Source organism: Osmerus eperlanus, chromosome 23, assembly GCF_963692335.1.
Source record: "Osmerus eperlanus chromosome 23, fOsmEpe2.1, whole genome shotgun sequence".
Lineage (NCBI taxonomy): Eukaryota > Metazoa > Chordata > Actinopteri > Osmeriformes > Osmeridae > Osmerus > Osmerus eperlanus.
In genome coordinates this window covers 8,792,293-8,818,467 of record NC_085040.1, presented here as the reverse complement: position 1 = coordinate 8,818,467, position 26,175 = coordinate 8,792,293, and the positions used below count along the sequence as shown (strand labels likewise).

At 40.3% G+C, this 26,175-nt stretch overlaps 1 protein-coding gene and 1 long non-coding RNA gene across 9 annotated transcripts in view; both read left to right on the top strand.

Moving 5' to 3' along the window:
- LOC134009869 (uncharacterized) overlaps nt 1-26,175 on the top strand; it is a 636,131-nt gene that overhangs the window by 199,048 nt on the left and 410,908 nt on the right. The window lies entirely within an intron of this gene.
- The window catches only part of nrxn2b (neurexin 2b), a 532,900-nt gene that overhangs the window by 142,711 nt on the left and 364,014 nt on the right, over nt 1-26,175 (top strand). The gene's annotated exons all lie outside the window — the stretch shown is intronic.

The following is a 26,175-nucleotide window of genomic DNA, read 5'->3' as shown; positions in this document are numbered from 1 at the left end:
TAACCTTATACCTTATAACCTTATATCTCATTGGGCTCCATCCTCTTCCTCCAACGAGCAACTCTAAGTTTGTTCTGAGGTAAAGTTTTGTCGTTCTGAAGTCGTCTACTTTTCCCTGTGAAAGCAAGCTGTTTCACCTTTGGCCTAAAAGTCAGACAAAATCTGAATTTCCGCAGTCTGAATTCAGCACTCTGAATTTCAATCATCTGAATTCCCGCAATCTGAATTTCAGAAAATGTATATTTCTGGATCAAAATAATTCAGTTTGATTAAGTTCGACATACAAATATTTCAGATCTTTCATATTCAAATTCAGATACTTTTGTCAGCTTTCTAGCTCCATAGAAACCCCCCCAGCTCTATTAAACTGTTAGTTGTTTGCGGTGTCAAAACCTTTGTCCTATTCTGCCACGTCCACTATGCAAATCAGGTTTGGATGTCTGTGTTTCTGTGATACAGACAAGTGGAAGAGAGTACATCAATGCATGGAAACGTGTGTTTGTTATGAGGCTACCTGGAGCTTTCTAACAGCGTGTGTAAGACAGTTTGAAGATGTGTGTATGTGTGTGCCTGTGTACAGCATAGTGAAAAAGGCCTGGTGTGGTCACTGTTGATGGATCTGAGCAGGTTTTGGTCCCTATCACTGATCATCACAGGCTGCTGAACCAACTGAGAAAAATCAATGTTCCTGCTACTCACAAACCTTGTCCTTCACAGTTGGGATGGGCAAACCCCAGGCTTCAATACTGATCCTTATCTGCCTGTCTCCAAGCCTGCCACAAACTTTGAATATGCGTGCACACACAGGTTCTGAGACAATCTGCTATCAATTATTTATATTATTCAATGCACTCATCACTTAAGTTGCGCATTATTCTCACAGCTGACCTTAACCTAAGATGCTAGCTTTAAACGAAGACTGTTGCCTTTTTCCAAAATAACTTTTGTAAATAATTACTTATCTCGTAAGGTAGTTTTACTGATTGAATAATCATTTCTAAATGTGATTTCAACTGTTTCCCAGGAGATGAAGTAATGATATTAAATATTATTTACGAGGAAAAACATGAAAATATTAATATATGAGTGTCAAGGCAAAACATACACATTTGTTTACCTAAATATAAGCATAAAGCATGCATAGTATTTTTCAATAATTCTAATATCAAATAAGATCAGGGGGTCAGATGGCTGAGCGGTTAGGGAGTTGGGATATTAATCATAAGGTTGTTGGTTCGATTCTCGGCCATGCAAAATGACATTGTGTCCTTGGGAAAAGCACTTCACCCTACTTGCCTCGGGGAGAATGTCCCTGTACTTACTGTAAGTCGCTCTGGATAAGAGCATCTGCTAAATGTTTGCTGCTCTGCTCTTTTGCCATGTTTGCTTACTATTAACTTACCCACTTAATTTATGTCCACATTTTAGTCCCACTTCTCGAGACTAGCTAGAAATAAAGTTGGTCACTTTCCGACAAAAAAATACACAATAACACTTTGGTTCTGATCCCATTCTTTTGGCCCAGAAGGCTCCTTAAGTCTTCACATAGTATTCTTCTCCAGAGGACTTTCTCTCTTTAACAGGCCAATCAAGGGGCTTCTTAATGAATCTGAATGTTGCATCGTTAATGAAATAATAGCAAACCTAATGGGGCAAAATCTCCAATGTTTCCAGCTCCTTAGTTTTTTATTGCAGATGATTTTAAATGTGGCTCGTTGAACTTGTTACATGAGACTTGTTACAAAGCTCCACTCTCATTGTCGAGAGGTTAAACACGACCAGAGAATCCGATTAAGGAAGTCCAGGGAGAGAGCTATTGGCAGGAACATTTCTGATCTCCTTGCAGATATCGAAGGAAATGTAGGGAGTGTCTCATCTGATGCTAATCTACCACCATGTGTAATAGACTAAGTACCAGCAAAGATGGCCATCACCTTTTCAGTGAAGGGATGATGATATTCCTGATTGGATATTCATAGTTTCTTCACTAAAATGCAGACCAAAACACAAAGGGGTGTGGACATACATGTACAGTGAGGGAAACAATTATTTGATCCCCTGCCGATTTTGTACATTTGCCCACTGACAAAGAAAGGATCAGTCTATAATTTTTATGGTAGGTGTATTTGAACAGTGAGACAGAATAACAACAAAAAAATCCAGAAAAACGCATGTCAAAATTGTTATAAATTGATTTGCATTTTAATGAGTGAAATAAGTATTTGACCCCCTCTCAATCAGAAAGATTTCTGGCTCCCAGGTGTCTTTTATACAGGTAACGAGCTGAGATTAGAAGCACACTCTCAAAGGGAGTGCTCCTAATCTCAGTTTGTTACATGTATAAAATACACCTGTCCACAGAAGGAATCAATCAATCAGATTCCAAACTCTCCACCATGGCCAAGACCAAAGAGCTGTCCAAGGATGTCAGGGACAAGATTGTAGACCTACACAAGGTTGTAATGGGCTACAAGACCATCACCAAGCAGCTTGGTGAAAAGGTGACAACAGATGAAGGAATGGAAGAAACACAACAGAACTGTCTATCTCCTTCGGTCTAGGGCTCCTTGCAAGATCTCACCTCGTGGGGTTGCAATAATCATGAGAACGGTGTGGATTCAGGCCAGAACTACACAATAGGATCTTGTCAATGATCTCCAGGCATCTGGGACCATGGAAACAATTGGTAACACACTTCCCGTGAAGGAATTAAATCCTGCAGCCCCCGCAAGGTCCCCCTGCTCAAGAAAGCACATGTACAGGCCCGTCTGAAGTTTGCCAATGAACATCTGAGGAGGAGAACTGGGTGAAAGTGTTGTAGTCAGATGAGACCAAAATCGAGCTCTTTGGCATCAACTCAACTCACCGTGTTTGGATGAGGAGGAATGCTGCCTATGACCCCTAGAACACCATCCCCACCGTCAAACACGGAGGTGGAAACGTTATGCTCTGGGGGTGTTTTTCTGCTAAGGGGACAGGACAACTTCACCGCATCAAAGGGACGATGGACGGGGCCATGTACCGTCAAATCTTGGGTGAGAACCTCCTTCCCTCAGCCAGGTCATTGAAAATGGGTCGTGGATGGGTATTCCAGCATGACAATGACCCAAAACACATGGCCAAGGCAACAAAGGAGTGGCACAAGAAGAAGCACATTAAGGTCCTGGAGTGGCCTAGCCAGTCTCCAGACCTTAATCCGGAGGGAGCTGAAGGTTTGAGTTTCCAAACGTCAGCCTCGAAACCTTGATGACTTGGAGAAGATCTGCAAAGAGGAGTGGGACCAAATTCCTCTTGAGATGTGTGCAAACCTGGTGGCCAACTACAAGAAACGTCTGACCTCTGTGCCACCAAGTACTAAGTCATGTTTTGCAGAGGGGTCAAATGCAAATCACTCATTAAAATGCAAATCAATTCATCAAAATCTTGACATGCGTTTTTCTGGATATTTTGTTGTTATTCTGTCTCTCACTGTTCAAATAAACCTACCATTAAGATTGTAGACTGATCATTTATTTGTAAGTGGGCAAACGTACAAAATCAGCAGGGGATCAAATATTTTTTCCCCTCACTGTACACACACATGCACACACATTAATTTTTCCATTTATAAATGCACCTGTCATGTCTTGGAACTTGCATGAGACAAAGCAGACGCACAGCTATGACTGACACTGCATGTTAAATGTGTAATATCAACACGAAACAGAAAGCTTTAATAGAAACTTGTAGAGATAGAAATGTATGGGGACATGGGAACTGGTAGAATTAGGATGTTACAATGAGAACAAAGAGTGATGACTTGATCACAGCGTAAATTAACAAATTATTGATAACACATGCTGGTAGGCCTATGAAAAGGGAGTTTAATATCCTGTTTATGAGATACTCATATGGTATGTACTCTTGAGTGCGAAAAACTCATTCAATCAGGGCTTTTTTGTATTCCAGTATTTAGAGAGCAAAACTAGTTCAGTCCATCCCTAAATGTCTAAAACAGTCTACAGAAAAAGTTATAAATATATTGCAGTATCTTTCAAGAAAAACAACATCATTAATTTCCTGGATGTCTTTCAAAATCTGGAAATGCTCAGCCTAATCTTCAGTTCAGGACCATCCTCTCCAAAGCATCATCATGTCCAAAGAGAACATCCCAACTGTATACAACAGGGATCTATTTAATATCTAACATTGATCACTTTTAAAAACCTCAGAATCTTCTGAAACAAACTTTACAGTTAGTGCACTTCCAGTATTTTTAACACTTCACAAAAACGTTAATTAACTCAAAATGTAATAGCGTATTGATTACAAATCAAAATAAATCAATAATACCAATAAACATTTAGATTGATGGACAGGAGTCATTGGTAAGCATGCTGTCAAAATCATTTTTTAAAACATAACTATAAAGGTAACCTTTCACCTACATTCTCTTTAATGACAAATTACATGGACCAATCCCCCCCCCCATCCCAATGTTTCCTTGGCTACAATGTCTCGTCCTATTGTTTTGTTGCTCTCTATATATTACAAATTCTTATTTAGAAAGACCCTTAATTGAATTTTCCCCCTAAGGCATTAATCTTGAGGGCAGATTGGTCCAGGGCTAGAAATTGGATGCGGGTCAGGTTTTTACATGCTGTAATTAAGGTCACTAGGGGCCAGGGTGAGAGAGAGAAAGAGAGAGAGAAAGGGAGAGGGTAAAGAAAGGGAGGTTAGTAAATGCAGGGATGGTATAGTTGGGTATTGGTGAACAAAAGGTGCAGTTGCTATTATCAGACTATAATTACCGAAACTTGAGTGGGAGGATCAAATATGAAGAAGATTGCATATAACATTACGAAGGATCGCCTTATCTTCTCATCTCCCTCTCTCCTCCTTTCTCCTTCTCTCTGTACTCCTAAGGGAAGGCATCAGTCAGTAGGGGGGACTGATAAAGACAGGAATATGATATGGATGCAGGGAGGACACCTGTCAGTAGATCATTGGAACCGGACTTGATTAATAATGACCACTGCTGTCACCACACAATCTCTTCTTAAGTAGTTTGAAATAAATGACCATATCTGCAACTCCCTTACATAGTCCCTCTTTTTCTCATACTGAAATATACATTCATTGATGCTTTGAAGTATATAAAATTGACCTTAAACATAATTTTTCACTGTTTTATTGCAATGTTTGATGTCCTCCTGAAGCTCTCATAACATTAGATACACCAACTAGTCTAGGCATTAAAATCTGATTTACAGTTGTTTTCTAATGTTCTCTAAGCTTTTAAATCAAGACTATAACTAAATTGAAAGCTGAATAAGTACTTTTTGGCTCCATATTTAATAGTATTTGCAAAAAGAATGATAAAAAAAGAATATCTGTCTGTCAGACTTGAATGAAACATAATTAACAGCACCCTCACTACCATACTCAGGAAAAATATTTTTCTGCATTTAGTAAATACAAAAAAGCTAATCTCTTTGGTAGGAAGAGGAAGGCAAAGCAGGACTGATTAATGAAACATGTTGATACATGTATTACAGTATTTTGCTCTAATTGAATAAGGGGATTTGAATGGAGAATGTTATTATTATTTTGTGTGGATTTAGGATAGGAGGGGGGGGCAGAGAACTGTTGAACACAAGCCAATAAAAAGCCTTTAAGACGTCTTAATCAAGTTGCTCAGGAATAGGAAAACACATTGGTGTGTTGGTGTGTCTTAAATACATTGTGTCAGGTTGTCTGATATGTATTGTAGACGACACATGCATACAAGACACTTTATTTATGATAGAATACAATTTCCCAGGACACATAGTAACTCATAGTGTTTATCAAGTCACTTTTATTTTAGATACATCATATTAATTTGTTTTAATTACACATGATTATGATGAAACCATATTCATAGACTTTATAGTACTGTGGTAGTACATAGTATCCCACTTTCAGTTCAACAGTACCATTGTATCATAACACTTATTTAAATAATGTAATATGAAGGGAACCCCCATGTGTTGTTCTTGTTTTTTGTTGCTATACACCAACTGTTTATGGGTCTGACGGACCCACAACATTATTGGGTTTCTAAAACAATAAAGCCATAACAATATCTGTAAAGTGCCCCCTCCTAAGTTGTATAATTTTTCTTTTTGTAAACATTTTAAAGGGGTGTCTCATATCCGATCACCACTCATGGGTTAATAATTGCTAACGTTCGTAAACAATTAGTATTAATCAGTGAATAACAAAATATAGTATTAAACACAATGATAACATATAACTCATATAGTGTTGTAGCAATAAATTGCTGCTAAAACCGGTAAACAATGCCATCCATGAAGCATTTTTACAATAAAATGTTACAGAAATAACTTTTGCGGTGGTTTATTGATTATTTGGCAGGGTGGCAGGCATGGGTGCTACTCAGTGGAGAGGAAGATAGGCCTAGGTTTGCAGAAAACCATGTCCTGAACTAGGACATGAGAGACATGACAGAGAGAGAGAAACACGGCAAACCTATCTTCGATAAAGATACCACAGTCCCCCATAATGCTGACTCACCCTGGCCCCCCTTTCTCCTTCGAGAACATTCTATTTTCCTCTGGCACCATATCTGCTGTTGTCCTTTTCTCAACCTTCCAAAAACCCCTGACTAGTTCAGGACATGTTTCTTTGCAAGCCTAGGCCTCACCACTGAGTACCACCCATGCCTGCCACCCTGCCCAATAATCAATAAACCACCACACTTGACATATTGGTAATTGACATACAGTTTAGGTTGATATGACACAAACTCAGATTAGTTCTACTTTTGAATCCATTCTTTCATCTGTCAAAGTGTAGACACAAACACAACTGGGCACGTTGGAGTCTTCATCATTGATATTCTCTCATTCTCACGCTCTCTGTCTCTGGATTATTTCAATGATATGGCTAATTATTATCTGTTCACACCCTCCACAACCTTTCCCCCTCCTCACTCACAGTTAGCCAAATCTCCCCATAGACCAATGTTGCATATCATTATGGCTCCATGCACAGCAGGTAAGGCAATACCTACATCATTAACTGTAGACATTTACACACTGTGCACAATTGATAGTTCATTAGTTATATATTTTGTCAACAAATATATAGACTCATTTGGTTATATCTGGCGCTAATAATCAGTCAGGTTTTAAAGATGTAGCTCGCCATTTACCTACTGCATCTCTGTAGTACTGTATGTGTCTATTGGGTCTAAATTGTTTGCGTACAGATCGTTAACTAAGATTTACCCCTGGCCTTCTGTGTACCAAACATGCTCATGACCCTCTGTGAGTAGACAGAGAGATGAAAGCACTGCTTTAAAGGTTAGACACCATTGCTGTCCAGAATAAAGCATGCTAGGATTCCCCCATTGAGATGCATGAGGAAATGTGTCATCCCAAACATGTCCCCTTTAATGGCTTCCTTTGTTTCCTTGATCAAAGGTGCTCATCAAATCTCTTTACGGATTAATTGGCCACATGATTTGTCTGGCTGAGTCTTTAACATACCATTGACACTCGGTGAACCAAAATAATTTGTCCACTTAAGGTTCTCAGAGCTGTATTTTCTCTTCTACTCAGTTGGCACTAGATTCTGACTAGGTTACTTTCAAATTAGTCATAAAATAAGACAATATTTTAACACCTGTAACCTTCCTTCTGATTTAGACTCTGAAGTAAAACTGAATTCCAAAACACAGGTTAAAATAAATAACTGTTCTCTTTTCTAAAGAACAACTCATACTCACTAGACACTCACCTGTTACTTGGGTTTGTCATGACAGTAGCCAAATATCTGTTTTCACTTTTTTGTTATTCTGTAGTGTTAAGGAGGCCCAACGTTTGAATTTCCTTTCCATAGCCCAGAGAAAATATACATTTTCAATTTCGAAAGATGATGTATCTTGTATAAGATTGCCGCACTGGATATTGGCCTTGAAAAATAAATCATATTTTATAGAGGAGAAAAACATTGGTACCACAACTTCCCCAGTACAACTGGCCTTTTAGCTAATTTCAGAATTCACAGCAGCGGGTGGGTGGTCGGTGCTTTTGTGCTTGCCAGAGCATACAAGCGGAAGCAATGAGGCAAGAGGAATAGCATTACAACGTTGTTTGAAACTGCAATTCTTCCGAGCAGGTAGCGGAGCGAACGACCCGACCAAGAGCTTAACTAATGAGCATGCTCCAAACGCCTATGGAATCGGAGGAGTCCGTGCGTGGGCTGGTTTACCAACATCACTCAAAAACAATGAGCTAATTTTCTGAGTGAGCGAAAACAAAAGGAACGGAAACAAAGGAGCAAAAGAGGGACTGATGGTCCTATATTAGTCTCAGTAAAGATGTTCTCTGTCCATTGACCTGACTGGCTTGTGAGAACTCTGAGTCTAAAACATGGACTCATCCCTGCTGAAAAAAACATCATAGCATGACCAGCATAATGCATGCAACCAGCAAGAACAGCATGTGGCTGTTGAGAAGTCACTCCTAGAAGCAGACTGAAAGGAAATTAACAGATAAACATTGATGCCTGTGTCACAACAGAAACAAGAACATTTCAATATTCCATATCAAATAACCCAGTTCATGACGTCCCTCAAAGACCGCATGCCTACTGCTACCAAGAATCCCATACCATTCAATGTTTAGAGTTTCTGCAAGGTTAAAGAATGCCTGGTAGTTTTTGTGTTGGGGCAATCCTTCCCTCTAAGGCTCCTCTCCACCAGTGTTTAGTGCCCCAGATTGCCACTGCCAACTCCTTCACAAACAAGGAATCTTGAGTGTTCTTTTCGAGGCTATTTCCATAAAGCGAGTTTACCAAATAAGACAGGCCTATCTGTTTAGTCTGACTTATTTTTTTGTATATTCTGTATCATAAAGCCAATTCAACATAGTTCAAGCTCAATTACTATGGCAATCTATGCTAGGAAACTAACCTAGTCCAGAGCAGGATAAATGTCAGGTTTTTTCTGTGTTGTTGCTTATCCGGAGGTCACGTGACCTTTCTGCAATGGTGGATCCCTTTGATCCATGTCCTACCTCTCGGACTGCTTAACAATAGCTTGCCTATGCAATTATCTTGACTACTTGAACCTGGCTTGAAATTTTCTGATTGCATGAACTAGAATTGGCCTTTATCCCCAGTGGATTTGTAAGGCTCATTTAAGTCAGGTTTGGGAATTTAATCCAAACCTTTTTGAGCAGGCTTTATGGAACAGGCCAGAGGCCTCAATGCAAATGCAAAGTCTCCTCCCAAGTGAATCTGACAAAAATAAAAATAAATCAAGGAATTAGATTGTACATTAGACAAAAGTATGAAACACAAAGTGTAGTTGGGGTTCTCATATTAACCAATGCACACAGATGCAGATGTCTTGTTTAGCTACATACAATATGTTTATTTGTATAAGTATGGTGGTGATGACAATTTATGCATTTATTATCAACAGGAAAAATCTTGTACCTGTGACATCTAACCCTGCTCCCTAGATAGATTGTTTTTTTTAAATCAATTTTTTGTTTCTTGATTTATTATGAGATATTCACCTTTCCTCTTATTTTAGATACTTCGCTCCCTTCCCGTGTGTGTTTTGCACCTGTGTGATTGTCTACCCTGCCCCGACTGGTTTCACCTATGTCTCATTATCACTTCCTCTCTAGTTCCCAAGTGTATTTAGTGTGTTTCCCTCTCTCAGTGTCAGTTCACCTTTGGACCCTGTGTCATGCATCTTAGCAGTTTGTCCTAGTGTGTGTAGTTCTACTGATATAAGAGATTTCTGCTTTGTCTTTGGGGCTATCTCGTTGTTATGATCAGTGACCTATGCTCTCTTGTAAAGCTCTCTCTTGGAAGTCGCTTTGGATAAAAGCGTATGCTAAATGCATAAATGTAAATGTCTACCTGAACCTCGCTTTTGCCTTCTCCCTGTCAGATATGTTTGCTTGGATTATTTTGATGGACTCTGTGTACCGAACTATTGTAAGTAAAGACACTGTTTGAGTCCTAAAGCCTGTTACTCCACCAGATGTGGAGTACCTTGGGTTGAGAGATGGGGGGGGAAAGCGTTGAGTCTCTGACGACACCATCGCATTCTGCAGCTGACAGACTGGAATACCCTTTCCTCGCTCATAAGACCAAGACTACTTCAATGACCCCATGACGGTGCTGTTGACTTGCTGCCAGTTAGCTCACCCCCCCTCAGGGGGCGTCTCTACATCCTGTCAGCTCCGGATATGAAGGCAATGAAGTATATTGGTTCAGTATGTCATGATGCCCTTTGGTCTCACCAATGGCTCAGCTGTGTTTCAGGCCCTGGAAAATGACATTGTTTTTTTGACTACTGTGACATGCTGTTCATCTTCATCTACCTGGATGATATGAAGATGACTCATCTTCTCTTCTGATGAAAGGTTTCATGTCCAACATCACCAGGTTCTTCAGAGCCTTCTCAATGGAAAACATGAGAAGTGTGAGTTCCATGTCTCCACTTTTTCATTTCTGGCGGTTAGCATCTCAGAAGGAAACTTCCAGATGGATCATGTGATGGTCAGAGCTGTGGCACAATGGCCGACACCTTCCAATCATAAAAAGGTGTTTACCCAAGACCTTCCCATGCATGTAGAATCTTGCATGCTGGCTCCCTGGTTTTTGGGGGCATTTCCGTGCGGCCATTCCAGGGTTTTTCCTGGGTCAAAATGGGTCTTCGGTGCTCCAAAAATATATATATATATTCTTTTTTTTCTTTTTTCTAATCAATGTATTTATTCCCAGGTGTTTTGCATCTCCCCCCCCCCTGTAATATTCTAATAGCTAATGTAATATTGCACATATTTTCGTCCTATTTCCCCTAAAGCAATAAAGTTAGGCTACTTAAAAACACCTTACACTCATAAAGTATGCTCTAAATGGCATAAATGCTGCCAATTAATAATTGACGTAACAATTTATTGTAAATGGTCAGTAGCCTAGCCTATCGATTAAGGTAGGCCACTCTGAAGCATGTACACTGCCTGCTTCATTTGATCTTGATAGGCTAAGAATTCTGTAGCAAATAATAACAATAAACACACTTTTTATTAATTAAAACTACTTCAGCATAATAATGCACCTAAAATACAAACCTGAGCAAGGGCAGCTATCGAATCAACAGACAATTTAGCTAGCAGGGGAAGAATACAAACAACGAAAATCACCTGTTAACTTGATTTAAATTTGCAAGAACTATAGACTTATACAATAATAGGCTTAAATGAACTGAAACGACAGTTTACTCCGCTCTATCCATTCGCGCACCTCAAAGTTGCGTATTGATCAGACAAGAAGACATGCTTAGCCTACTGTAGTAGGCTGTAGCCTACTTGAAACATACTATTGAGAACATATTCGATGACATGCATTGCACGCGTGATGAAAACAGCTTTTTTTTTTTCATTGCAGACTTTTTTTTGCCTTTGGCGCTCGGGATTTGTCATTGGCGCTCGGGAAAACGGCTTTGGCGCGCGCCAAAATTTTCTCTATGCAGCAAAAACCCTGCATTCCAGTAGCCGTACAATTCAGACTCCCCAGATAAAAGATGGTTCATCCCACATTCCATGTTGTTGTCCACCTGGGGGGAGGCAGCCATGGCTCTGTGACTTTGTCCATCTTGTCCAAAGTTCCTGACTAGAGGGGGACTCCCCCTCAAGACCTTGTATATGACACAGCAATATTTCATCTGGCCCGACATAATAAGAGCATAAAGGGGAACAAAGAGGAAGTGTCAGTGCACATTAGGTTAGAAGCACTTTTGCTAATGATCAATAAAGACTATCTGAATTCTGAGCCTCTATTAAAGACAAATTTCCACCACATCCAGCCCTCAACCGGGAGGGGGGGGGGGGTGATTTCTCGCCCTGCTAGTTTTTGTTGTTTCATAAATTTGTTGTTTCCAGTTTTATTTTGAAACATTCCCCTATACTCTCATTTTAGATACTTCACCCGATGCCCCTGTGTGTTTTCTGCGTGTGTGATTGTCTACCTCGCCCCACTTGGTTTCACCTGTGTCCCATTATGACTTTGTCCCAAGTGTATTTAGTCTGTGTTTCTCTCTCAGTGCCAGTTTGTCTTTGTTTCCTGTGTCAAGCGTTTAAGCTGTTTGTCCTAGTGTGTAGTTGGTTGGTATGTAAATGCTCCCTTACATATTTAGTCCTTCCTGTTATACATTCTCCCTTTTTGAAGGTTGTAAAACTCAGTTATTAACTGCTTTGGAGAGAAGTAGATTAAACTCATCATACAGAAACACTTCTGTATAACACAATACAATTCCAAAATTATAGTTGAATCAACACTTCAGTTATTTTATACTTGGAAATGAACAGTCAAAGAAGTTTCAACAAAAGCAGAGTGCAAATGATACAACTACAATTGAGGGTGTAATCTTGAACTCCAAGATATAAAAGGAACCCAATAAAATGTGGCTACAAGTCTCACAATCGTTTTAGTATCTTGTGTAGTGTCTGCAATCTGTAGACGATGACAAATCAAATCCATTACACCAGCTCATGGGGTGCATACCACACAACAACCTTTGCAGTCGGGGGTCACCAGCAAAGTGTTCTGGATCAAAACTGCCAGCAATCCAGACCCACAAAAACACAACAGCAGCAGACCATATTTTTCGCTCACAGACCCACACAATACTGTATCAGAACCAAAGATACTGTGTGGTGGAATTTTGTGCAGCAATTGTATGAGAAAATAGTCAGGATGCTGTGTTAAACTAAATGTGTATTAATACCGAAAGTACTTTAACAAATATCCTTGTGATCCGTCTATCAAGAGGCAGCACACTAATCGACGTGCCTCAGGATAGAGTGATGCTGGTCGCAAAACATACACAGTCTTATATAGGCCTAGGCTCTTAACATCTGGTCATTCTAAGCAATAATCAATCAGTATTCAATGTCAGTCACATCCTTTCCCATAATAACCTCATTGAACAGATATGCAGCTGCCTTATGGCCCTTCTTAACATTAGCTCACTCCTAACACAATCTTTCAGTGCAATCAGAGTTGAACCATCATTAACCCTCAGACCAACTGTCCCAAACAGTCTCGGGTTTCCTTAGAATCACCCCTTAGCAGCTCATCACATCAAAAACTCCTGTCCTACTACAACGACTGCTCCATTAATTGTCCAACCCCCCGCATCCTGTAAGCGGCAACAGTTGGTCAAAGGATGTCTTTAAACAATGGACACAGAAGCCTTACCGATCCAATCACACTAAAAACCCATTGATTTTACATAAAACATAAAATTCCATATCAACTGTCAACATGCCAGTGATGCTAATATGTTACTACCATAAAGCATCTAGGCATAGGCAAACAATTTAACTATTAAAGGCATAGGCCACCCAATAAACAAAGGATTCTTTTCTAACCATGCTTGCGCAATGCATGCAAACATAAACTTTAATGATGGATCATAGACTATAACAGGGCTGCCAACTTTTCAATAAACCTTAGAGTGAGATTTGGTGGGGCCAACCAACATTTCACGTGTGTTATTATAATATATGTTATTTGTTATGAACTACTTCTACCTTAGTTTGGCCGTTTTTGACTCTCGACTCATAAAGGCATGGATTACGTTTGATAAACAAGCCAGAGGTTGTGCTCTCACAGACTCATCCAGTAATTTATGCCCCGTGTTCCCTTATTAATCATATATTCACTCTGGTCTCTGGCAAACTCTGCCTCTCATAGTCTCTCTTCGCTGATCTCATTTGTTTCTTGTCCAATACTGTATATTGCCTGTATTTTTTTTGCACATCCTTGTGAAAGAACAACAAACTAACTCACCAAAGTTAGCACTATCCTTCTATTGTTCTCATACCTCTCTCTCTCTCTCTCTTTCTCTCCCTCTCTTTCTCTTGCATATATATGCACTCAATTACACTTGCTTTATCCTGTGTGCGCAAAGTTAAAGTAGATTTAGTTGTAGAAGTTATTATGTAGATGAAGCATGTTATGGAGATAATGCTTCTCTCCAAGGATGTCAATTGATCTTGTTGGGTATAGGTGTGAGGGGTCAGGTGGAATACAGGGTCCGGGGGCATCCTCTCCTGGGAGGTAGACACTTAATTAGTATTATCGCGTAACCAGGTGAAACGCATGCTTGATTGTGCTTTCTTTAACGGCGGTTGAGGGACCGCCTGTGATTTGGACGATTCTTTGTATTACATTTTGTTCGGCGTTAAGTGTTTATTTTACTGTTTTGGAAGTCCTAGTACGGCAGTGTGCCTGCTAGTGTTCTGGCTCCTCGGGAAAAACATATACAAACGAAGTATTGCTGCAATTGTCTGTCTCAGCGTCTCTTTTTGCTGTCCTGCACACGGGGAGGGAACGGGTATGGTGACGGAGATAGCGAATCGTCACAACGGTTAGTGGTAGAAGATTTGACTGCAGTTCAAGAGTTCCTTGGTTCAAATACACCATTTAAGTTCCTATTGATAAAAGCAATGGCTAAATTAATTTAATTATTACAATTTTTTTCGGACTATAAGTCGCTCCGGAGTACAAAATCGCATCAGTCAAAAAATGCGTAATGAAGCAGAAAAAAACAAGCCCGATCTCATTCCACATCACTGAATCCGTTGAACTCGTTGGTTCATGTCAGTCAGTATGAATTAACATTTAAAAACATGTTAAATTATATATATTTTGATATATATCAGATATATAAGTCGCACCTGACTACAAGCCAGCCAAACTATGAAAAAAAGTGTGATTTATAGTCCGGAAAATACGGTACATTACTACATCTTGCTCTTAACACAACCTTTTATCTACCCCACAGCCAGTTATCCCTGGATTGTTCCCTTACTCATACTCTAACTTGTTCTGATTTTATAATTTTTAAACCCTTAAATCATAAAATATTATCGCATATGTGCGTAACCCAAACTAGATTAATCAACTAATTTAGATTTTAAGCAGTGAAGTGAATTATTAAATCAGCCAGTCAGCCTCAACAAAACTGACCACATGCCATTACCCAGGGCACAATATTAATGAAATAGACAAATGGCATTTAAAAGAGAGAGCTTTCTAATTATAAATAAGTCATGTTTGGGCTCTTTTGTCGTGGTCAAGCATTAAACAAGTTCACCCTTTAACCCTGTAGTGTAGCAACACATGCTCAAAATATAAGATTTTCTAACTCAAAGAACCTTTGGTTTTAAGCTACCCCAGCCTTCTTTTTCCCAGAAAAATGTTGTTGCATTTTACCATTTCTGTGGTACTCACCCACAACAACCTCCATAATATGATGGAGATGGCGTGGTTAATTGGTTGGATGTGTTTAACATGTATCCACAGATATCTTTCAGCATCACTTATGACTCTGATTGCTTCAATAAGACACATCCTCCAAACAATAAAAAATAACCTACATACAAAACTGAAGAAAGAAAGTTTCAGAGATCATGATTAAATCTGTATTTAATACTGATGATAACCATGTCCAATCTAAATTCTGAAGATATTATCCAATGCATTTCTGAAACTGGCTATTATCCTGCATCATGACAGGAAATATTGCACTGTAAAGTTCTAGGATTACAAAAGTAAATGGCTGTATTCTGCACCTTAAATGATGTGGACTAAGCATTGTTGAAGTATACAAACTGCAGATGCTACACCACGTTTTCTCAGTGATAAGACCAAGAAATTACAAATAAGATCTGAAGATGAATGCGGCAGATTTACAGACGCACCTGCCACAGCCAATGCTAAAGCTGAAGTTAGACAAAGACGTCCCACTGATCAACGCCTCTAATTGTTTCCATACATAATTTTACACGTCTTTCTAGGATTTCACATGTCAACCATAATTTATTTTGTTTTGGCCGTGCATTTATCTCTTGACAGTCTCACAAAACAAATCTATTGTGGCAGGCTAAAATTACACGTTGTTCAGAGGACACACAGATTGCTTTTTTGATCACCAATTGAAGAGCATTTTGGGTGATTTGCACGAAAACAAAACATTAAAGGAAATCAACAGTCCGATGTCGCTCTTTGTCATTGGAAGTTCTCCACTAGAGTAGCGACTAAGAGAACCCCTAATAGTTGGATGCTAGACAAAGGCTATCATCATACCAAAAGACTGCTGACAAAGAGGCCATTCTTACAAGGGTGGCTGACAACATACATTCAAGTTCTGTGTTACTTTCTCTGTATGTGTGTACAATCAAGTTTTATTTACATATAATAGTGTGTACAATATATATATATATATTGTACATTGTATGTATTTATATAGTTTGTAAACATACCTGATTAGCATGTATGTGTGTGTGCGTGGTTGTGTGTGCTGTATTTGTGAGTGTGTGCGTGTGTGTGGGATAATGTGTGACTCCAAGAAGCTGTTGACACCTAAGGGGTATGGACTGGCAGCTCCAGAGGGGGATTTGGTGAATTAAGAGGCTGCAGTCTCAGCATTGAGCCCTGGGGATTAGTGGAAGCTAGTGTCCAGCCAGGAGATGTGCAAACGCACCATGAGGAGGGGATCAGAGGGTGAAGCGCTGGTCAAACTGACACACACACACATACACGCCTTCACACACCTCAACACACAAGCACACACGCACATACGCACGTCCACACACATCACACACAATGACCAGAAGCTAAACAGCGCATGTCGAGAGAGAGTGAAGGTCACCACATTTGCAAGTACATAGTATACTGCAGGCTATGTCTCAAATGTCATTCTCACTAAAGAGTACTGCATTTGACTGAAGTCCGCACACCTACATACATATACTGTATGACTCCTATCCTCCTTTTTACTCGAGATTCGTATCTTCCCTTTGGCAGTGTCTTAGAAGGTACTGCTCTACATTTGACAAACTTTTAAGGGGCGGAGGTTTCATTATACATACATCACTTGTCCCCTCCCGGTTCTTAAAAAATAGCCTGCCCACCCACAACTTAATCTTTTTTTTTTTTTACAACGTCCCTGCACACTACAGTGGCAATGTGTGTTTGATTGTCCATTAAAATCCTATAACTGCAACTTTGCATACATAATAATATCATTTTTTTTTTTTTTTGATTTTATTCAATGTATACAAGCAAGGTCGGACTGGCCGTCGGGAGAGTCAGGAGATTTCCCGAATGGCCGGTTAAACGGCCGCGGCATAATGCAAAAAATATATTATAATAATACACCATAGGCCGGTCTGCGTTTCAAAGTCCCGGCCCGTTTTTCAGTCCCAGTCCAGACCTGTATACAAGTGATTGTCACTCTGTTGTGTGTGAAAAAGCAACATAATTCCCTTGCTTTATATACTGTATACAATTGAATCCCATACTGTCAGTTTTCAAACATTAAACAGTTACATTTTCATAACAGAATACTATGGTTAGCTACAGTATATTCTTTTAAACAAAGAACTAAATGAAACGGAATACACTTGTGTACCCACTGGTTACAGCTGAATGGAGGCTTTCTACATACAAAGCATTACATAAGTCATCTACATCTTAGGTGTTTTAAGTGTCTTTGGGTGGCAGGAAAAGAGGTGTATGGACCTCTAAGACAGGTAAATGCAACACTAGCTTACTAGTCAACCCCTGGTAAAGGCTAACACAATTATAGCTATAAGTAATGCACTCATACAGATTAACACGTTACAAATATCAACCAAAAAACATAAACACACACAAATATTATTTTACGGCGTTCTCCAGTGGTACCGCACCAGAGCCCACTTGTATAAGGTCCTCTCAGCAGGACACCGTTCTGGTTCTTCTAGCCAGGCTACCCAACTGTCTGCCTGTTACCTGGCAACAGTTACCTACCCCTCCTTCCATCCACCCTCTTTCTCCTTTTTTCTCTGATGTTGCTGAGCTTCAATGCAACACTGCAATGCCTTGCAGCACCCAACACTTAATAGCCAAGCAATGGTCTGACATGACTCATTGGGGTAGATTTGGGTTCAGATTGTCTTCAAATCCATGTGGAAATGGTTAAATTGTATGCTATTCTCAGATGCTGCATAATATTATTAGATGACCTAGCTAAGCAAGTGATTTAGTAAGATCACATATGGTAGCAAAAACACACACAGTTTCTAAGGTCTGATATATCCCCTGCATAATATATTATGTAATCTTCCAAACATGGATCAACATTCTGTGTATTTACAATACGTTATACAGTATAATCAGATACTAGAGAGCTATTTAAAGAATGAAGATAAGAAAAGACAGACAAAATTAATTTAAAAAGGTATGTGTGTACAGAACATGTTGTTAGATTTTGTATGGAAAGTCTTATAAAAAAACATACATGAGTGTATGTGCACTGTACATCCAAGATATCTCTAAGCAGCCAAAGCAAGTGTACTCCAGCCCTGGTACTGTGCAGAAAACGTCTGTCTTTTTAACAATTCCCTGAGAATGACTCAAAATTGATACAATGACTTGTAATTTTAGTTTTCCTATCCTCAAGCCAGCAATACAGCCTCACCTTCAAATTCTTCAGGTGCTAATGGGCCACAAATATGATCAAACACAGGGAGACTGCCTCTCTACACCCTGGGCAGACACATACACTTATACACACACAAACACACATTACATACTGAGAGAGACAGGAGAGATAAATATATAGTTTGTGAGAGAGATAGAGAGAGAGAGAGAGAGAGAGAGAGAGAGGGAGGGAGGGAGGGAGAGAAAAAAAGAGAGAGGGAAACTGAGGGAAATGGAGGCCAGAGAGAGGGAGACCAGTGGTGGAAAGAGAGCAGGAATACACATGAAAAAGTCATGAGGACTTCATCCGCCAATTACCCTCAAAAAGCTGTGCATCATGTAGCCTTTCGCTAACGAGCAGCAGGCTTCCCTCTTAGGCATTTGGGCTGCTAGTGCTGGTAAGGGGGAGGGGGCATGAGCTGAGGGGGTCAAACGCTGACAACTCTCATCTTGGGAAGGGGCTGGGAGGTGGGGGCCCGGTCAATATCTGAACATGGGGGGATACTAATGGAAGGGCAACCACTTGTCCATCACTTTGACTCACTCTTCTCTGTTCTTGTCATCTCTGCGGACTTTCTCCCCCAATCTGTTTTCCCTCTAATGAGATCTGGCTTACACTGTGGGATTTGATTGCCCTGGTCTGTCTGTAGACTTGGTTTATCTCACACACTGATGTTAAGCAAAGTTGCAGTAAATTATGGGGAAAAAATATGTCATTTGGAATGCTGTGTAATATTTTCACAATGAAAGAGAGATGAGAGGGCGGGGAGAGAGAGAGCGAAAAAGAGAGAGAGAATATGGGAGAGAGACAATGTGAGCCATAATCAGCCATTTTTGAAACATGAATGTTTATTTTATACTGATTGATAGCTGATTTTTAGAGGTCTCATTATTTAAATCACCAATTATTATCTTGCGCACTAAAGTTATTTTATGTTTGCACAAATAACAGCATTAACTGCTTTTTAGGACAACAACTCAGTATTTCTCTAAACCTGAAATGACTACCTATCCACCCTAAAAAATATAGGTTTGTAGATTGACATGTTGAACACATTTCATTTGACTTCATTTGCTTTCCTTGCATTGCTACTATGGACAACCCACCATATTGTTTTTGTCCACATCAAGAAAAGAAAAATGCTGTTCCAAAAATGCTAAGGATTCCTTTATGGTTTAGATAAACATCTGATTCAGCTAGCGTACTGTACAGAAATCCATACAAATCATGTTTCCCATTGAAATGTACTATATACCCAGTGTTTTCAAATAAGCTTATCTGCTTAGGAAGGTGCCAAGTGGATTTTGTCTACAGAAGCTTTTGTGCAACCTGGTCTAGTCACTTTGCACCCACAGGGCCCTATCTTGCATCCAGCGCAATTGACTTTGTCAACCACGCAAGTATCATTCCTTTTTGCACTGGACGCAAAACGGACAATTCCCTCCACAGACGCACGTCGGTAAATTAGGGAATGACTTTGCGCTCCCGGGGGCGGTTAAGCAAAAAAGGGAGGCGTGTTCCGGCGCAAACGTTCCCTGGTGCTATTTAGCAGTTTCAGAAAAACAATTCCGCCACAGACCAGGAAAAACGTAGTCTAAAGTCAATGGCGCGTTATTCAGATGCTATTTTAAGGGCGCATGCTTGGCCCGTGCGCACTGCTGGCGAGGCCAGGGTCTTCTTCCTGCGTTACATTGTTTTGATTTATTGTATGGCTGTGTTACATTTCTTTCATGTCAATGATTAAAAAGATTTTCATGAGAAAACTCCATGTATGTGAACTTGATTTGTAATAATTGTGGCAATTTCCTCCCACGCCTGTTTAATCGAAGCAAATTTGGGAGGTTTCTTCTCCCATCCCAATCAGAATCAGAATTCGGTTTATTTGCCATGTATGTTACACAAACACGGAATTTACTGTGGCAGGTCACTTGAAAAATGATCCAAAGACTCGTACTCGAAGACCGAGTCGGGAAATGAACGAATCTGTTTACTTGGACGAGCCTATGCAACAGTCCCGATGTGCGGCCACGAGAAAATGAACGAATCACTCTTTGAGAGGACTTGTTACTCCCGAGTCCTTGTAAGGACGATTCGTTCAAAATGAACGAATCGGTCACGAACGACACATCACTACCACAAAGTTACTTTGCGTTTTGATACTTACATTTACATTTAGTCATTTAGCAGATGCTCTTATCCAGAGCGACTTACAGTAAGTACAGGGACATTCCCCCCGAAGCAAGTAGGGTGAAGTGCCTTGCCCAAGGACACAACGTAATTTTGCACGGCTGGGAATCGAACTGGCAACCTTCAGATTACTAGCCCGACTCCCTCACCGCTCAGCCATCTGACTCCCACTTGCGTTCCCTCAATAAAAAAAATGCAGTTTAAAAGACAGTTATTTCATTTGGTAATCCAGGGAGGGGAACTGTTGCTGACTTATACCAAGACACTCTCTTACAGTTTACAGAAATACAGAGAGGGGCAAGATCCATGTGGTTTGGATAGACAGAGGAGGAAAGAGATGAGGGAGAGGAAGGGAGTATGAAAAACTAACAACAGTAAGATGAGGGATGCGGGGGATAACCCCCAAGTCCTTTACTTGTTTAGTGAGGTTTTACATAACGCCTTGTGCCATTGAAAATGCATACCATGACATACAGGAAATATGAAATTGGACATGTTAATGGAGTTTGTAGCTTATAGTCAAGATTCTAAACATTTGAGGTCTATTAATAGGTTATTAATGTTAAAACGATAATAAAGCTATTATACTACTATAAAATAATGTATTTTATTATAATTGTTTTATGCATGGTGGTTATGGAATCAGAATCAGAATCAGAATGGGATTTATTCGCCATGAAAGTTTGCACAGACAAGGAATTTGCTTTGGCAGTAAGGTGCATACAATAAACATATACCTAAAATTTAAATATGTGGACTATCTATACTAAGATGGCACAATGATTTCTTAAATCAGAACCAATACACACACACTAAAAAGAGCTTATGTTAAAGCATGACCATGCGATGGAAAGTGACATATAAGAAATTCTTTGTTAGCCATCAGCCATCATTGACACATGCCCTTGATGCAGTCACTGTCACATGTTCCTTACATTTGCATAGTACATATGACTTACTTCTGTCAGAGTGATAACTTTTAAAAACATTGCTGTTAGCAGCAGCCAGTGGGATAAGCCTGTGACCCCCATGTCACACCTTGTAAAGCTTGATTGACGTGTTCTCAGATAGAATTATGATTTTCTTCTCTGTCCTTCATTTCAGACAGTAGTATGTCTTTTCATTTGAAGATGTGAGCAAAGTTGACTGATGGGCAAATCAAAGCTAATTCAAAGCACAGCTGGAAATCCAATCAAGCAAAGACTCACTGCTGTCTTTATATCAAATGAGAGAATATCACTGAAAATGCCATGTTAGTTTCTTTATATATCAAAATATGATCTATTACTGATTGCTGTGCAGTCACTGTGTGGACTGTGAAACATCATTGGTCCGTAAATTAATTGGTAAACTAGCCAGTTTTAGTGACAGTCAATTAACAAGTGAACCAGTCCAAAACCAAGCATGGATAATCTGTAAAGACTTTGAGAGAGAGAGGCTTGTTCCCTTTGTGGTGTAAACAGGAAATTGTCAGTTGTCTAGCTGCCCATGTGTGTGCCTGTTGGGGATGGTGAGATGGACTATTCAACATCAACAGGAAACCAAACACTGTCACAACTGAATGTTTATACTCTGAATTTAGTATCAGGCAACTGTTTCTTGCCTTTGTTGTAGTGGTCGATACACTTGTCTCTGCATTTTGCCTTTGACTTGACTTTTTTGCTGCTACGGCTATCCAACCTTTTACCGTATTTGAAAACTGAATTAATCTAATTAAATTAGTGTGACAATGATAGGCAACTCAATACCTGTGATTCAGTACATGTTGCAGTGAAACCTTTTATCCCAATTTCAATCAGTGTTGAGTTGAATTTTGTATTGTTTGTCCTTAGTTTATATCCGTGAGTATTTTTTCTTCCTTTCTTTTTTTCCCCCTCACCCTTCTCTCCCACCATCTCTTTTTGTTGCTCTCTCTAAGTGTGTGTATGCACGTGCTCTGCACATGCTGGCCAGTGTCTCTGTGGCAATTTGTTTTACTTCCTTCACTTTATGTTTGCAGACACACAAAAATATACATATTTTTTGTGTGGTTATACTTGTGGGGACTGAAAATCCAGTTCCATTCAAAATCCCGTTTTTTTTTAACCTAAACCTTAAACTTAACCAAAAAACCTGAACCCTAAACCAACCTCTCAACCTCCTAACCAAAACCCTTAATGCCATTCTGATCCAAATACTAGTTCTAACCCTAACGCTAAAACACCTAGGGCCCTATCTTGCATCCAGCGCAATTGACTTTGTCAACGACGCAAGTATCATTCCTAGTTTGCACTCGACGCAAAGTTGACTTTTCCCTCCACAGACGCACGTCGGTAAATTAGGGAATGACTTTGCACTCCCGGGGGCGGTTCAGCGAAAAAAGGAGGCGTGTTCCGGCGCAAACATTCCCTGGTGCTATTTTGAAGTTTCAGAAAAACAATTTCGCCACTGACCAGGAAAAACGTAGTCTAAAGTCAATGGCGCGTTATTCAGATGCTAGTGTAAGGGCGCAAGCTTGGTCCGTGCGCACTGCTGGCGAAGCCAGGCGCTTCTTTCTGCGAAGCTACGTTACATTGTTTTGATTTATGGCGTGTTACATTTCTTCAATGATTATAAAAAGATTTTCATGAGAAATCTATGTGAACTTGATTTGTAACAATTGTGGAAATTTCCTCCCACGCCTCTTTAACCGAAGCTAATTTGGGTGGGTTTCTTCTCCCATCTCCATCAGAATCAGAATTCGGTTTATTCGCCATGTAGCCTATGTTACACAAACACGGAATTTATTGTGGCAGGAAGGTGCAAACAATAAACATATACGGGTCTTAAATTAAGTTAAAAAGTACAATAGTTAAACTAATTATAAGAACTAAACAATTAAAAAAATAAAATATATATAAAAATAAGAATAAGAATTTGAATGAGCAGCATGATCGGGCAATTTAGTGCAATGAGAAAACTGCTCTGCCTTTCCCCATACAATGTCACTTCTCTATCTGTTACGGCCCTGACTAGAACGTCGGTCTCCTCGGCTGTGAACCGCTCCTGGCGTGCGCCTGGCAAATCCGCCGTTATAATAGCAATCCGCCATGGAACAAGCGCTGCTCTTAAAGGGAATGTGAGATGATGCTCTGATTGGTTTATTGCACGTTACGCCCAAACCACACCCATTAGTAATGTAGCTACTTCGGACCAACCCATTTTAGATTTGCGCCAGACACAAAGTCATTTATCCCGCCGGCAAAATAGCAACCAAGCCGGAGTCCCGCCCACAAAGTTACTTGCGCTTTGCGTTTTGATACTTGCGTTTCAGATAGTTAAAATAGGGCCCCTAGGAATAGCACTTGAACTTGTGAGTACCAAGAAACAGTCCCCACAAGTTAAAGTTGTCCTTGTTTTACTATTCTTGAGGATAATTTTGGTCCCCACAAGAACAGTTAAACAAGGCCACACACAAACACACGCTTTCATTCGGTTGTCATGTCCCCTTCACAGTTCCCTCTTGCCACATTTTACAAGGTGAAAGGGGTTGACAGCTAAGCAGAACTGAAAGAGAGATAGGGTGAGCTATGGAGAGATGAAAAGTAAATTGACAGGAGGCAGGGTCACTGCTCAGCAGCGGTGAAAGGGAGCTGTGGAAAGAAGAGGTTCAAGGTTCAACCCCACTCACTAGGCCAGTGATAGAAGCATTGTGAAGCGCAATGAAGGGTGTCAGCCAGTGGTGCCTTGGAGTGTGTACTTGGGATTGTGTGACAGGGTCCAGGGAGGGTTAGCTTGACTAATATCACTAGTGCTATGCTAGTAGCACTAGCCTCGCTGCTACATGCTATCAGGCTTAGCATCAGTGACCATCCCGTGTGAGAAGCTTACAGTAAACTGCTAAGTGCCAGTGGCTGAATTCTGGAGGTCGTTATTTACTGTGCAGCAGGGGTCACAGGAGACACTATGAGTGCTGCCTCCTGCTTTCTGTCAGCCCCCCTGGGTGTTGCACATCCAATAAAGTCCATAGTTAGCGGCACATTATATCCCACTCTAGGCCAATAAAGATAGCATGCACTGACAGATATTGTGTGGGTGTCTGTCTGTATGTTTTTATGTGTTTGTTTGTTGGCAAGGATTCAGTGAAGGGCTTTTGCCGACAATCAATTCTTCTGATCAATTCTTCTCAAGTCTTTTTCTTTCTTTCTCTTTTTTTTTGGAAAATATCGGACTACTCTCTCTCTCTCCCTCACAACTCTCTGAAAGAGCCTGAATGTTGAGCATTTGGACAACGTGTGGCAAAACACCCTTGATTTTGTTGCTATCAAGCAGTAAGACCATTCAAGCTAAGAATCACTGACACGGCATTCATTCTTTTGGCTCTTTCCCAAGCCTATACTACCAGTTCCATAAAGCCTTCTCAAGCTCCTCTCCTACCCTGGGCATCTTTGTGGTCCAAGTGCTTGATCCATCGGTTCTAGGCTTTGGAGTTTTGTTCTTCCATGTGTTGGATTTGGATAGAGAACCTTTGCCTCAGATCCAACATGGAGTAGAGCCCCATTCTTAATCCTTTTGTCCAGAGTGTATGTTGCTTGATTCTGCAGTTTCAAACCACCTGGGTTTACAGGGAATTACCAACCTTACTTGTTTAAGGCCAAACCAAGAAGTTTGAGCATGTTTATACTGGAGGAGATAATGGTTAGCATTTGGATGTGTTTTTGAAGGCGTGCGAGTCAAACAGGCTAGTCCATTAACAAACACGCCAATACGTTCCACATGACCTGAATTCAGTTATAACACTGCTCTAAAAATGTCTTCTCTTTTCCCTCCTCACTGTTGTCTTTGCTCATCCAACACTGTACTTAACGCCTGCCAAGTAAAAAAATTAATAACTATGCTCCAGGGTTCTAATTGCATATTTGACCTGACATCAGATCAATATTTCTGACGAGAAGTATGGCTGCGTGTTTAAATAATTTTTGTGCTGTTAATTGAACACGGACTCGAGCTAGGCAATATACAGAAGAATATCTGAGATAGGGTTCCAGGAATTCAGCCAAGAGGTGAAAGAGGAGACAGGGGGAGAGAGAGGACAGAGAGGAGTGACAGCAGAGCGAGGGGAGAAGAGAGAGGGGATGGAGCATACCCAGAAGGGTGCTGCCCGAGATATTGATATTGAGCTCCATGCATGGTTGAGCAGTGATTCGCTATTACCCCCCATCTCCCCCCCTCCCTCCCTCCCTCCATCCTTCCATCACTAGACTGTATTCCAGTTCCACTGAGTCTCCTCCACTACCCCAATGAGCTCTCAGACAGCTTGAAAATGAGATTTGTGCTGAGTCACTCTCCTTCCCCATCCCCTTCTCCCTCTCTTTTTTTTTCTTTTTTTTTTTTCTTGACTCACATTCTATCAACTTGTTTCTTGCCCCCACCTCACTCACACACACTTCCCTTACACCCTCTTTTGCTGTTCAATTTCACTC